The 13,243-nt window shown below is 43.9% G+C and overlaps 1 long non-coding RNA gene across 1 annotated transcript; it reads left to right on the top strand.

Annotated features, from left to right (window-relative positions):
* The first annotated feature begins 2,204 nt into the window (after positions 1-2,204).
* On the top strand, positions 2,205-11,508 carry LOC137368632 (uncharacterized). The gene is made up of 3 exons (XR_010974792.1): positions 2,205-2,528; positions 9,031-9,268; positions 9,685-11,508. It is a non-coding gene; the product is annotated as an uncharacterized lncRNA (long non-coding RNA).
* The last annotated feature ends 1,735 nt before the right edge of the window (positions 11,509-13,243 follow it).

Here is a 13,243-nt window from a genome sequence, read left to right on the forward strand (position 1 = left end):
CAGATTGGAGGAAGCTAGAAAGTGGTGTTTCATAAGGATCAGTGCAGGGAACACTGTTATTTATAATTTACAATAGCAATTTGGATTTCAGAATAAATAATGCGAGGAGAAATTTCTTCACCCAGAGAGTGGTGAGCCTGTGGAATTCGCTACCACAGAAAGCAGTTGAGGCCAAAACATTGTCTGTTTTCGAGAAGGAATTAGATATAGATCTTGGGTCTAAAGGGATCAAAGGGTATGGGGCAAAAGCGGGAACAGGTTACTGAGTTGGATGATCAGCCATGATCATAATGAATGGCGGAGCAGGCTCGAAGGTCCGAATGGCCTACTCCTGCTTCTATTTTCTATGTTTCTAAAATCCAAATTTGCAGATGATACCAAACTGGGGAGTATAGCTTACACTCAGGAAGAATGTAAGACAACACAAGAAGACAGTCAAAAACTTGCAGACTGGGCAGTTAAGTGAAGAAATGAACTTTAACATGGATAAATATGTGGTGATGCATTTTGGTAAGAAAAATAGAAACATCACTGCACCTTAGAAAGTAAACAACTGAATGGGGTAGAATGTGGGAACATCACCACCTCCAAGCTCCCCTCCAACTCACATCGCATCTGACTTGGAAATATATTGGCATTCCTTCACGCTTTCTGTGTCAAAATCCTGGAACTCCCTTCCTAACAGCATTGTAGGTGCACCACTGGGAAACGAGGATAGTGCGGGAAGGTTGAGTTGAGGTACAAGATCAGTCACAATGGTGGGGGAGGAGTCCCAGCTTCCAGTGACAAGTCTCATCCTCCAGCTACCTCCAATAAATGGCAAGATCATGTCATCACCAATGCCCTGGAGCTTTGCAGATCTGCACAGCTCAAGTATTAGATTACATTCATCTTAAGTGGAGACAATCCCAAAATAATTTCATTTAAAAACTTCACAACATTCAGAGAAAGTTCATATTGTGTGATATGAATTGTTTCAGAACAGAACTGGAAAAACACCACACTAGTTCACAACATGATGCAGTCTCCTCACCGTTAAATTAACGTGCAAAATCAGGACTGCGATTTAGACCACGGCTCAAATCGGGATAGTTGTTAACCTCCTGCCTGGCAGGAATGGTGCAGGTGGGGATAGTGGGTGGGGGGTGGGGTTAGAATAGAATGTGTTATGTTTGTGGTCAGAAGCTGCAATGGAACTTTAACTTCTGGACTTGTGAGGCCTTCATGGAGCCAGCATCAATTGCAGAACTAAGGCATGAATGGCGGAATGGCCAGAAGAGGCAGAGGTAAAATTTGGAAAAGCCATTTAGCTATAGAATCTTTATAGGCCAGGAGGAGCAGGATTGTTCCACCAGTCCCTGACTTCACAAGAAGCCCTTTGTCCCCCCAGCTTTAGACTTGCCTCAGCATCGGCTACCAAAACTCTTGCCTATCACTAAGGTTACGTCACGAACTGTACTCTTGGACCCCTTGGCATCCGTGTCCTTCTGACCTGATTTTTGCTCCCACCCATCGACCCTGACATTTATCCCTCAGATTCAGCTGGGACGCTGTCCTGGATTATTTAAATGAGCCCCGGGAATTGAAACAGTCTTAGGCTCACAATGAGCTCTAGCCACTCAGAACAACCCCTCCCCCCTACAGATTTCTTAGAAGCATTTTTAATTCCTTATGTCTGAGAGGATTTTGATCTCTTTCATTATTAAAGCTATATAACTATGAGTAATTGTTTTTGTTATTTTTAAACTGAAGTAGAAACTAGAAAAATGACTCATTCAAGGAGCATCTGGTTACTGTTATATTAGATGACAGCAGTGGGGTTGATCATCCAGAATGATTCCAGAATGGGCAGAAAGACTTTCTTCATCCAACCTGATCTTTTCATTCTGTGAAAATGTAGAGGGGAGTTTCCAGGTGAAGTTTTAATGATTGAATAGGGGACAGGCACCTCACTGAAGTAGAACTCAGTAACTTGCAATACATGATAACTGGATTAGTGTCTGTGCAACAGTGGCACATATGGGAGTGCTTTACTGGATGTTAAGCATTTGTACATGAACTTCCTTGATCAGACGATCTGACCTATGGCCATGTACTAAGCTGCTCACCAATCTGACTATATCCCATCCACTATATTCATAAAGCATCTGCTGAGTGTCATCATCAGCATGTTAATGATTAGAAAGAGAGAAAGAGAGACGGCATTGAAATGACAATTTGACTCGGCTGTGGCAATTCTCATTACCTGTTCGTAGGAAAGATATCACTGTGCTTGAAAGGGCACTCAAGTGAGCAACTAGCATTCGGGATTTTAAACTACAAGGAAAGTATTTGATTTGAGCTCCGACAACATCTTACGCTTCATCCAAAAATGTCACATCTCCCCAGTGCGGCACTGGAGTTTCAGCCTAGATTTTGCGCTCAAGTCTCAAGTGTGGGATTTGGATCCATGATTTTCTACCTCAGTGGCAAGAGTGCTACCAACTGACCAAGGTTGATACTGTGCAGCCACATAAACAACATACTCGGTTAGTATCTGACTATGTAGGTTCTGTTGGACGGTGTTACTTATAAACAGCATTGTAACATTTGTCGCATTTTTTCCATTATCAGCCTTGAAGTGAAGCCTGCTGACAGTGTTAGCATGGCGGAACACCCTATCATCTAATAGTGCCTTGCATCCCTTTTCCTAATGTGTGCAAGCAGCCACACTGGGGTTTTTGTGAGGGAACAGAAAGGGTTGTTGAGGGTAATGCAGTTGATGTAGTGTACATGGATTTCCAAAAGGCATTTGATAAAGTGCCGCATGACAAGCATATCAGCAAAGTCAAAGTCCATGGAATAAAAGGGACAGTGGCAACATGGATATAAAGTATGTTGAGTCCGTGTAGAAATGCAGCAAGACCTGGACAATATCCAGGCTTGGGCTGATAAGTGGCAAGTAACATTTGCACCACACAAGTGCCAGGCAATGATCATCTCCAACAAGAGACAATCTAACCATCTCCCCTTGACATTCAATGGCATTACCATCACTGAAACCCCCACTATCAATATCCTAGGGGCTACCATTGACCAGAAACTGAATTGGAGTAGCTATATAAATACTGTGGCTACAAGACCAGGTCAGAGGCTAGGAATCCTACGGTGAGTAACTCACCTCCTGACTCCCGGGGAGTCACTGTTACATCACCTCTTGAGTTCAGCTCTTTTGTCCATGTTTGAACCAAGGCTGTAATGAAGTCAGGAGCAGAGTGGCCCTGGCGGAACCCAAACTGAGCGTCACTGAGCAGGTTATTGCTCAGCAAGTGCTGCTTGATAGCACTGTTGATGACACCTTCCATCACTTTACTGATGATTGAGAGTAGGCTGATGGGGCGGTAATTGGCCGGGTTGGATTTGTCCTGCTTTTTGTGTACAGGACATACCTGGGCAATTTTCCACATTGCAGGGTAGATGCCAGTGTTGTAGCTGTACTGCAACAGCTTGGCTAGGGGCGCGGCAAGTTCTGGAGCACAGGTCTTCAGTACTATTGCCGGAATATTGTCAGGGCCCATAGCTTTTGCAGTATCCAGTGCCTTCAGTCGTTTCTTGATATCACGTGGAGTGAATCGAATTGGCTGAAATCTGGCATCTGTGATGCTGGGGACTTCAGGAGGAGGCCGAGATGGATCATCAACTCGGCACTTCTGGCTGAAGATTGTTGCAAATGCTTCAACCTTATCTTTCGCACTGATGTGCTGGGCTCCCCCATCATTGAGGATGGGGATATTTGTGGAGCCACCTCCTCCAGTTAGTTGTTTAATTGTCCATCACCATTCACGGCTGGATGTGGCAGGACTGCAGAGCTTAGATCTGATCCGTTGGTTATGGGATCGCTTAGCTCTGTCTATCGCATGCTGCTTACGCAGTTTGTGTTGTGTTGTGTTGTAACTTCATCAGGTTGACACCTCATTTTGAGGTATGCCTGGTGCTGCTCCTGGCATGCACTCCTGCACTCTTCATTGAACGAGGGTTGGTCTCCTGGCTTGATGGTAATGGTAGAGTGGGGATATGCCGGGCCATGATGTTACAAATTGTGGTTGAGTACAATTCTGCTGCTGCTGATGGCCCACAGCGCCTCACGGATGCCCAGTTTTGCATTGCTAGATCTGTTCGAAATCTATCCCATTTAGCACGGTGATTATGCCACACAACACGATGGATGGTATCCTCAATGTGGAGGTGGGACTTCGTCTCCAGAAGGACTGAGCGGTGGTTGCTCCTATCAATACAGTCATAGACAGAAGCATCTGCGGCAGGCAGATTGGTGAGGCCGAGGTCAAGTATGTTTTTCCCTCGTGTTGGTTTCCTCACCACCTGACGCAAACCCAATCTAGCAGCTATGTCCTTTAGGACTCGGCCAGCTCGGCCAGTAGTGGTGCTACCGAGCCACTCTTGGTGATGGACATTGAAGTCCCCCACCCAGAGTACATTTTGTGCCCTTGCCACCCTCAGTGCTTCCTCCAAGTGGTGTTCAACATGGTGGAGTAATGAGTCATCAGCTGAGGGAGGGCGGTAGGTGGTAATCAGTGGGAGGTTACCTTGCCCATGTTTGACCTGATGCCATGAGACTTCGTGGGGTCCAGAGTCGATGCTGAGGACTCCTAGGGCAACTCCCTCCCTACTGTATACCACTGTGCCACCACATCTGCTGGGTCTGTCCTGCCAGTAGGACAGGACATACCCAGGGATAATGATTGCAGTGTCTGGGACATTGTCTGTAAGGTATGATTCCGTGAGTATGATTATGTCAGGCTGTTGCTTGACTAGTCTGTGGGACAGCTCTCCCAACATTGGCACAAGCACCCAGATGTTAGTAAGGAGGACTTTGCAGGATCGACAGGGCTGGGTTTGCCACTGTCGTTTCCTGTGCCTAGGTCGATGCTGGGTGGTCTGTCCGGTTTCATTCCTTTTTATTAACTTCGTAGCGGATAAGTACAACTGAGTGGCTTGCTAGTCCATTTCAGAGGGCATGTAAGAGTTAACCACATTGATTGGGTCTGGAGTCACATGTAGGCCAGACCAGGTAAGGACAGTAGATTTAGGAGTGTGATGGAATACTCTTCACTTGCCTGGATGTGTACAGCTCCAACAACACTCAAGAAGCTCAACACCATCCAGGACAAAGCAGCCCGCTTGATTGCTACCCCATTCACAAACATTCACACCCTCCACCAGCAACGCACAGTGGCAGCAGTGTGTACCACCTACAAGATGCACTGCAGCAACGCACCAAGGCTCCTTCGACAACATCTTCCAAATCCGCGATCTTGACCAACTAGAAGGACAAGGGCAGCAAATGCATGGGAACACCACCACCTGCAAATTCCCCTCCAAGTCACACACCATCCTGACTTGGAACTATATCACCGTTCCTTCACTGTCACTGAGTCAAAATTCTGGAACTCCCTTCCTAACAGCACTGTTGGTATACTTACCCCACATGGACTGCAGCAATTCAAGAAGCATCTCACCACAACCTTCTGAAGGGCAATTAGAGATGGGCAATAAATGCTGGCCTAGCCAGTGATGCCTACATCCCATGAATGAATAAAAAAAAGAGTGACAGGAGACATTGTGAACAGTTGTTTTTTGGACTAGAGGGAGGTATACAGTGGGGTTCCCAGGGATTGGTACAAGGACCACTGTTTTTCATGATCTATATTAATGACCTAGACTTGGGTGTACAGGAGACAATTTCAAAATTTGCAGATGGTGCAAAACTTGGAAGTATTGTGAGCTATGAGGAGGAGAGTGACAGCGTTCAAGAGGACATAGACAGGCTGGTGGAATGGGTGGACATGTGGTAGATGAAATTTAATGCAGAGAAGTGTGATGTGATATATTTTGGTAGGAAGAATAAGGAGAGGCAATATAAAATAAAGAGTACAATTCTGAAGTGGTTGCAGGAGCAAAGGGACCTGGGGTATATGTACATAAATTGTTGAAGGTAGCAGGACAGGATGTGAAGGTGGTTAATAAGGCATACAGGATCTGGGCTTTATAAATAGAGGCATAGAGTACAAAAACAAGGAAGCTATGGTAAACCTTTATAAAGTACTGGCTCAGACTTAACTGGAGTAGTGTGTCCAATTCTAGGGAGCACTCTTTAGGAAGGATGTGAAGACATTGGAGAGGGTGCAGAAAAGATTTATGAGAAATAGTTCCAGGGATAAGGGACATCAGTTACAGAATCACAGAATCACAGAATAATACAGTGCAGAAGAGGCCCTTCGGCCCATCGAGTCTGCACCGATGCATTAAAGACACCTGACCTGTCTACCTAATCCCATTTGCCAGCACTTGGCCCATAGCCTTGAATGTTATGACGTGCCAAGTGCTCATCCAGGTACTTTTTAAAGAATGTGAGGCAACCCGCCTCTACCACCCTCCCAGGCAGTGCATTCCAGACCGTCACCACCCTCTGGGTAAAAAAGTTCTTCCTCAAAACCCCCTTAAACCTCCTGCTCCTCACCTTAAACTTGTGTCCCCTCGTAAGTGACCCTTCAACTAAGGGGAACAGCTGCTCCCGATCCACCCTGTCCATGCCCCTCATAATCTTGTACACCTCGATCAGTCTTCTCTGCTCCAGCGAAAGCAACCCAAGCCTATCCAACCTCTCTTCACAGCTTAAATATTCCATCCCAGGCAACATCCTGGTGAATCGCCTCTGCACGCCCATAGATTGAAGACACTGGGGCTTTTTTCCTTAGAAAAGAGAAAGTTGAGAGGAGATTTGATAGACTTGTTCAAAATCATGAGGGGTCTGGACAGAGTAAGTAGGGAATAACTGTTCCCGTTGGCAGAAGGGTTGAGAACCGGAGGACACCAATTTAAGGTGATTGACAAATGAATCAAAGGCGACATGAGGAAAGACATTTTCACGCAGTGAGTGGTTTTGGATCTGGACTGACTGAGAGTGTGGTGGAGGCAGATTCAATCGTGTCTTTCAAAAGGGATTTGGATAATTATGTGAAGAGGAAAAAATTGCAAGGCTATGGGGAAAGGGCGTGGAGTTGCTTTTGCAGAGAGCTGGCACGAAGGGCCGAATGGCCTCCTTTTGTGTTGTAATCATTCTGTGATTCTGTGATAAATCACAGATGGGAGCACTAGGCCCCACTGCCCAGTTTTTTGACTGCGACCATAAGGAATCTTGATGAAAAAATTCCCCTCCCTGCTTAGACTGAATGTGGCATTGTGCTCCAATCACAAGTGAATAAGAAATGAGATGGAATATCCGTTGACGATACATCAGTTTGTTGTTCTGAACATGGGTAACCTTGACTGCTGCCAATGACGGTGACATGTTCCCTGTGGCACAGATTAGTGGGTGATCTTAGTGACCTTCGAATAGGTCTGGAAAGTGCAACGTCTATAACCTCCACTTCCATTTTAAAATTCTCTTCAAATCCCTTGATGACCTTGACCCTCCCTGTGTCCATACCTCCTCCAGCTCTACAATCCTCAGAGATCTCTGCATTCCTCCAGTTTTGGTCACTTGAGCATCCCTGATTTTAATTGCCCCACCATTGGCTGCCATGCCCTCAGTTGCCGAGGCCCTAAGCTCTGGAGTTCCTTCCCTAAAATTCTTTAACTCTCACTCTCTCTCGCTCTCTCTCCTACTTTCAGACACTCCTTAAAATCTACCTCCTTTGGTCATCTGTTTTAATGTCTCCTTATGTGGCTCGATGTCAAATGTTATCTGATAAGTCTCCTGTGATACATCTTGGGATATTTTTACTACATTACAGGTGCGAAATAAATACAATTTGTTGTTGTTAAAGAGCATTCGTTAATTAGATAGGTTTAAAGATCTGGGTGTATTTACACCACAGCAGTTTAGATTTAGAGGCAACCTGATAGAGGTTTATAAAATGTTGAAAGGGCTGGATTGCATACTTATTGATAGATTATTCCAGTTTGACAGATTGGGGAGGACTAGGAGACATGTGTTGAAACTACACAAAATGAGGAATAAGCCAAATGTCAGGGGGTTCTTCATTTCCTGGAGAAGATTGTGCCTCTGCAATGTGTTGCCTGCTGGAGTGTCATAGAGTCATAGAGAGATACAGCACTGAAACAGGCCCTTCAGCCCACCATCAACCATCCATTTATACTAATCCTACATTAATCCCATATTTCCTACCACATCCCCACCTTCCCTCAATTCCCCTGCCACCTACCTATACTAGGGGCAATTTACAATGGCCAATTTACCTATCAACTTGTAAGTCTTTGGCTGTGGAAGGAAACCTGGCGGAAACCCACACGGTCACAGGGAGAACTTGCAAACTCCACACAGGCAGTACCCAAAAGTGAACCCATGTCGCTGGAGCTGTGAGGCTGCGGTGCTAACCACTGCACCACCGAGTGGTGGGTGCTGACTCTTTATATGCCTTCATGAGTGAGCTGGACCGTTCTTTTCTGGGGCAGTGATGATATCATAGATTAATAGATAAAATAATAATCGATGGGTTAGTGGACAACATTTGATCCATGTTATCTCCTGGTCTGCTTTTGATCGCCTGAGAAGAATTTTCTAGGGTTTTTTTCATCTTTTTGGCCCTGGGCTTTTCTCTGTGTTTTTTTTCCTCTTTCCCAGCCATGCGTAGAAACCAATTATTGCTGTAAGGAGACTCAGATATTAGTGCTAATATTCGAGTCCATAAATGATTTTAAGAAGGGCAAGAGAAGACAAAGGTTATTCACACCTTCCGAGAAATGCCTCCATTCTCTTCATTTTGCTTTGTGTTACAGAAATACTAGCCTAGGACTCAATGATATTAGGGAATTAGTGATTAACAGATTAATCTCCAGGACATTGCTACAAGCAAACCAGGAGAAAAATCATGTGTTGCGGGGTTTGGGGGGGTGGGGGGGGGGGGGGGCGGGGTGGTGGGGGTGGGGGGAGGGGTAGGGAGGGGTGGGGGGTGGAATTTAAAAATTGTGTTTTATAATAAATTTTCTTTAAATATTTTTGTTTACGAGCTGGAAAAATATCAGACATGGAAATTATTTGCTGTCACTGAAGAAACATCCAATCGAGTATTGAGGAGACTATTTGTTTTCCAATTGGCAGTGGCAAAGTAAGACATCACAAGGATGGCCATCTCGGATGATCAATGGCAGGAAAGCGGAGGCAGGGAAGTTGGAAGTAGGAGGTCACACGATGACACCTCCAGGAATACAGCTAACCAAAGTTGGCAACCCCTGTCCTATGGTGCAGGTACGACCAAAGCCTGTGCTAAATATACCAGGCAATTAGACTCAGGAAATGGGGGGAGTCCAGACAAGGGGGGCTAATTTCTGATTCAAACCAGTGAACTCACATGGGAACATGCAAGCTTGCAGATACAGTAAGGTAGTTTAGCAGTTTTGTCACTGGACTCATAATCCAAAGGCCCAGGGTAATAATCCAGAGGCCTGCGCTAATAATTCAGAGATAGTGAGATCGAATTCGGTTTAAAAAAGCCTGGATAAGTAAAAGTGACTGTGAATGGTCGAATTGTCATAAAACCCCAACTGGTTCACGAATGTCCTGTATGTTGGATTCAGTTGTATTTGTATTAGTAGCATTGTAGGGTGTTCTAGAGAACATCTTAGAGTCTGGTAAAGGTTAACTAACAACTCTATTATTTACAGTTACTATATACACTCTTCACAAGCCACCTGAGTTAGCATCCTTCGTGCTGCTACAGCTTCTTGTCCTCAAGCCTATCTTATGTGACTGCTACATCATCGCTCGTACAATGGGAAGGGTCCCTCACTGTCTTCGGAATTAACCCTTTACAACCTTCTACACTGTAGAGATGGAAACCTGCTGTCCTTATCTCGCCTGGCCTATATGTGACTCCAATCCCATACCAACGTAGTTGACTCTTATCTGCCCTGTTCTTCAGTCAGTGCATCAATAGGCATGGGTGTTAAGTGTCACCCTTGACAGCAATACTCACATCCTGAGAATGAATTTTAATAAATAAAGCTGAGTTAAATTAGAAGGGAGAATCTTTCAGCTGCTCACTTCCTCCAGGGAGTTCCTTCTGGAAATCTGGCCGTTTACTGTGTGTGGTTTTCTGACCATGGTCAGATTATTTGTCACAGTGCTGCATGAGTTTCCGATATGCCCTTCCTGTTCTTGGACCACTGTGCCTAAATCAGGAAGTCAGAAAAATACTTTAATATAATCTATAGTTCCCTCACAGATTTTAGTTTTAGTTTTATGGAAATTCTTGTTCTTTTTTTTATCTTACTTAAGTTTCCAAAAATAAATTCAGACAGAAACTAAATAAATACTGTGCAAATTCTTGTGACTCTCACACGCCAGCTGTATTGATTCCTAGAATCCATAAATGCACACACCCGCCACGTCACATAACTTCACGAATTGATTGTGTTACAAATTCTTGCATACTGAGTGCGTCACAGGCCCTCGCACACTCAACGTGCCACAGGACGTCGCACACACAGTGTGCCATCGGCCCTCGCACACTCAGCGTGCCATAGACCTTCCTTTGTTGTTGATGATCTCCATTTTAAGTTAAGTGAAGCATTAAACGGGGACAGGATCCGGCTGGCTTGTGGTACTCCTCATGGTCAACAGTCCAGTGATACTCACTATCTGGACTCACATTGGAAGACTGAACACTAGGGTAAGATCCGGTAATCTGTCACTGCCCACAGAGCTGTATCCCAGTTTTCATCAGTGATGTTAGAAAAGCAGAAAGCTATTTACATTTTATGCTGTAGTGTTATGGTATTTATTGTCAAAAGTATTTGCCTATTCCTGCATATTCCCCCATGGATTATTTTGTGGTTCAGCGATCACCGTTCATTTGGTTAACAATGAATGCTACATCAATGCTGTCTCCACCTTCTTTCAATGACACTTCTGTCTGGCAGGAAAAAAGACAGAAGCGCAAGGGGAGAGCCAACTGCGAAACAGCCCTGACAACGAATTTTATCTGCAGCACCTGTGGAAGAGTCTGTCACTCTAGTATTGGCCTTTATAGCCACTCCAGGCGCTGCTCCACAAACCACTGACCACCTGCAGGCGCTTACCCATTGTCTCCCGAGACAAGGAGGCCAAAGAAGAAGATGTGAAAGAGATATGCCATGCCACATGAATCAGGTCACATGCTGCATTGCAAAGTACAGTAACTCAGTGAATTTTCTCTGCAAAGTAATATTCTGATAACTGTAAGGCTTAGTACAGAATATCTGAGAGACTGTCGGTTAGGATAACAGGAGTTTATTTACACGTCTTGCATCTATGGCTTCCACTTACACTCTACCTGAGGTTCTCGTCAGATTCTATTACATCATTTCCTGTGATGATGCTCAGAGACTATTTACATATTCTGCCCAGTAACAACCCTATATTACATTATACTACATCCAATACGTCTTGTCACCCTTGAAAAATAAACAGGATTTAGCCCTTGGAAAGTATCATGTGTTGCAGTTCATGTTGCTAAGGTCAATATACCTGTATCAAACAAAAAACACATTAATTGCTTTCAATTTTTAACCTTAGTTTTTATTAAAGGACCTTTTTGAAAGTGACTTTTTCTTTTAGTAAGTGCTCCACCCAAGTATTAGCTCTGTAGTGTCTCTGGTAATAAAAGGTACAACAGTTCCTGGCCCAGCATTTGTGGTTTGTGAACATGCAAAAGGACATCGAAACAAAACACGCTTCTATTGAGAGCTAAAAGAAAAAAAAACCTTGAATTTATATAGTGCCTTTCATGGCCACAGGACATTCCAAAGCGCTTTACAACCAATGAAGTACTATTGAAGTGTAGTCTTTGTTGTAATGTAGGATACGCAGCAGCCAATTTGCGCACAGCAAGCTCCCACAAACAGCAATGTGATAATGACCAGAAAATCTGTTTTTGTGATGTTGATTGAATGATAAATATTGGACAGGACACCAGGGATAACTCCTCTGCTCTTCTTCAAAATAATGCCATGGGATCTTTTACCTCCATCTGAGACAACAGACAGGGCTTCAATTTAACGTCTCATCCAAAAAATGGCACCTCCAACGGTACAATACTCACTCAGTGCTACACTGGAATCGATTGTCATAGTTAAGCCCTGGAGTGGAACTTGAGCCACAACTTTTGAACTCAGAGGCAATAGTGCTATCAACTGAGCTACAGCTGGCAGCTGTTATGCTTGTGTAGTCAGTGCTGTAAATGCAGGAAGGATTAGGGCCATTGTAGCTTTAAGTGTTTTTTATACACATTTTTTTGGAAGCATGTGTAAATCATTACACAAAACAAAACTGCTAGGGTTCACCCTGGTTCCAACAACACTGGAGTTCAAGCTTTGGGTCATGTTTACCTCTTAGTTGCACCATATATAAACCAACTAAAATGAAGATCTATTTTACTGAGTAGGATCATCAAGTTATTTACGGTACAGCAGGAGGCCATTCAGCCCATTGAGTCCATGCCAAATCAGATCTTAGGTCAAAGCAAAAGTGAGCTTACTCATTTTTATATTCATGTATGAGCAAAAACGTGTTGTGAAGAAATTGGAACTGTAATGGATAGAATCAGTGACTTTTTGTAGTGATTGGAGGAGGTTCTGTTTTTACACATTGTGCTTAGGTCAGAGTTCAGACAAGCTTGAATGAACATTTGAACTTAAACAAACACATTAGCCTTCATGGCAACCGGTAATTTATATCATATAGGGTTTTGATTATTTTTTAACCAGTGGCTAAAAGTGTCAATAACTAGTTTAAAGCCCCTGATTAAGAAAAAGAAATATTAAAATGGATTCATCAGAAAATAATTGCTTCTCTCAAAAAGAGGCAAGGAATTAAAGCTATTTACAGTTGAAAAATTGAATGATACATTGTAAATGCTGTGCATTTTAAAGTACCAGGCCGACCTACTGGTGCAGTGTATTGACAAACCATTGTGTCTCTTCAAGTACATGTCAACAAGTTCAAGTACTTTTCTCCCAAGAAAAGTTTACAATCTTGGCCAAGCTGAGAGCAGTCGGCAAAGATCGACGCAGATACTTTTCTGCTGGCAAAAGTAAATGCTGAGCGAACTCATATTTTTCTCACCTCCAAATAGGATTACCGGCTGTCCCTTCAGTTGGTGCATGACCATGCACAAATGTAATGGCAGGAATAAACTAGAAGGCATCTTATTCAAAGGTTAGGTTGGAACAAAGATGAGAAAAT

The sequence above is a fragment of the Heterodontus francisci genome, chromosome 4, assembly GCF_036365525.1.
Source record: "Heterodontus francisci isolate sHetFra1 chromosome 4, sHetFra1.hap1, whole genome shotgun sequence".
NCBI lineage: Eukaryota > Metazoa > Chordata > Chondrichthyes > Heterodontiformes > Heterodontidae > Heterodontus > Heterodontus francisci.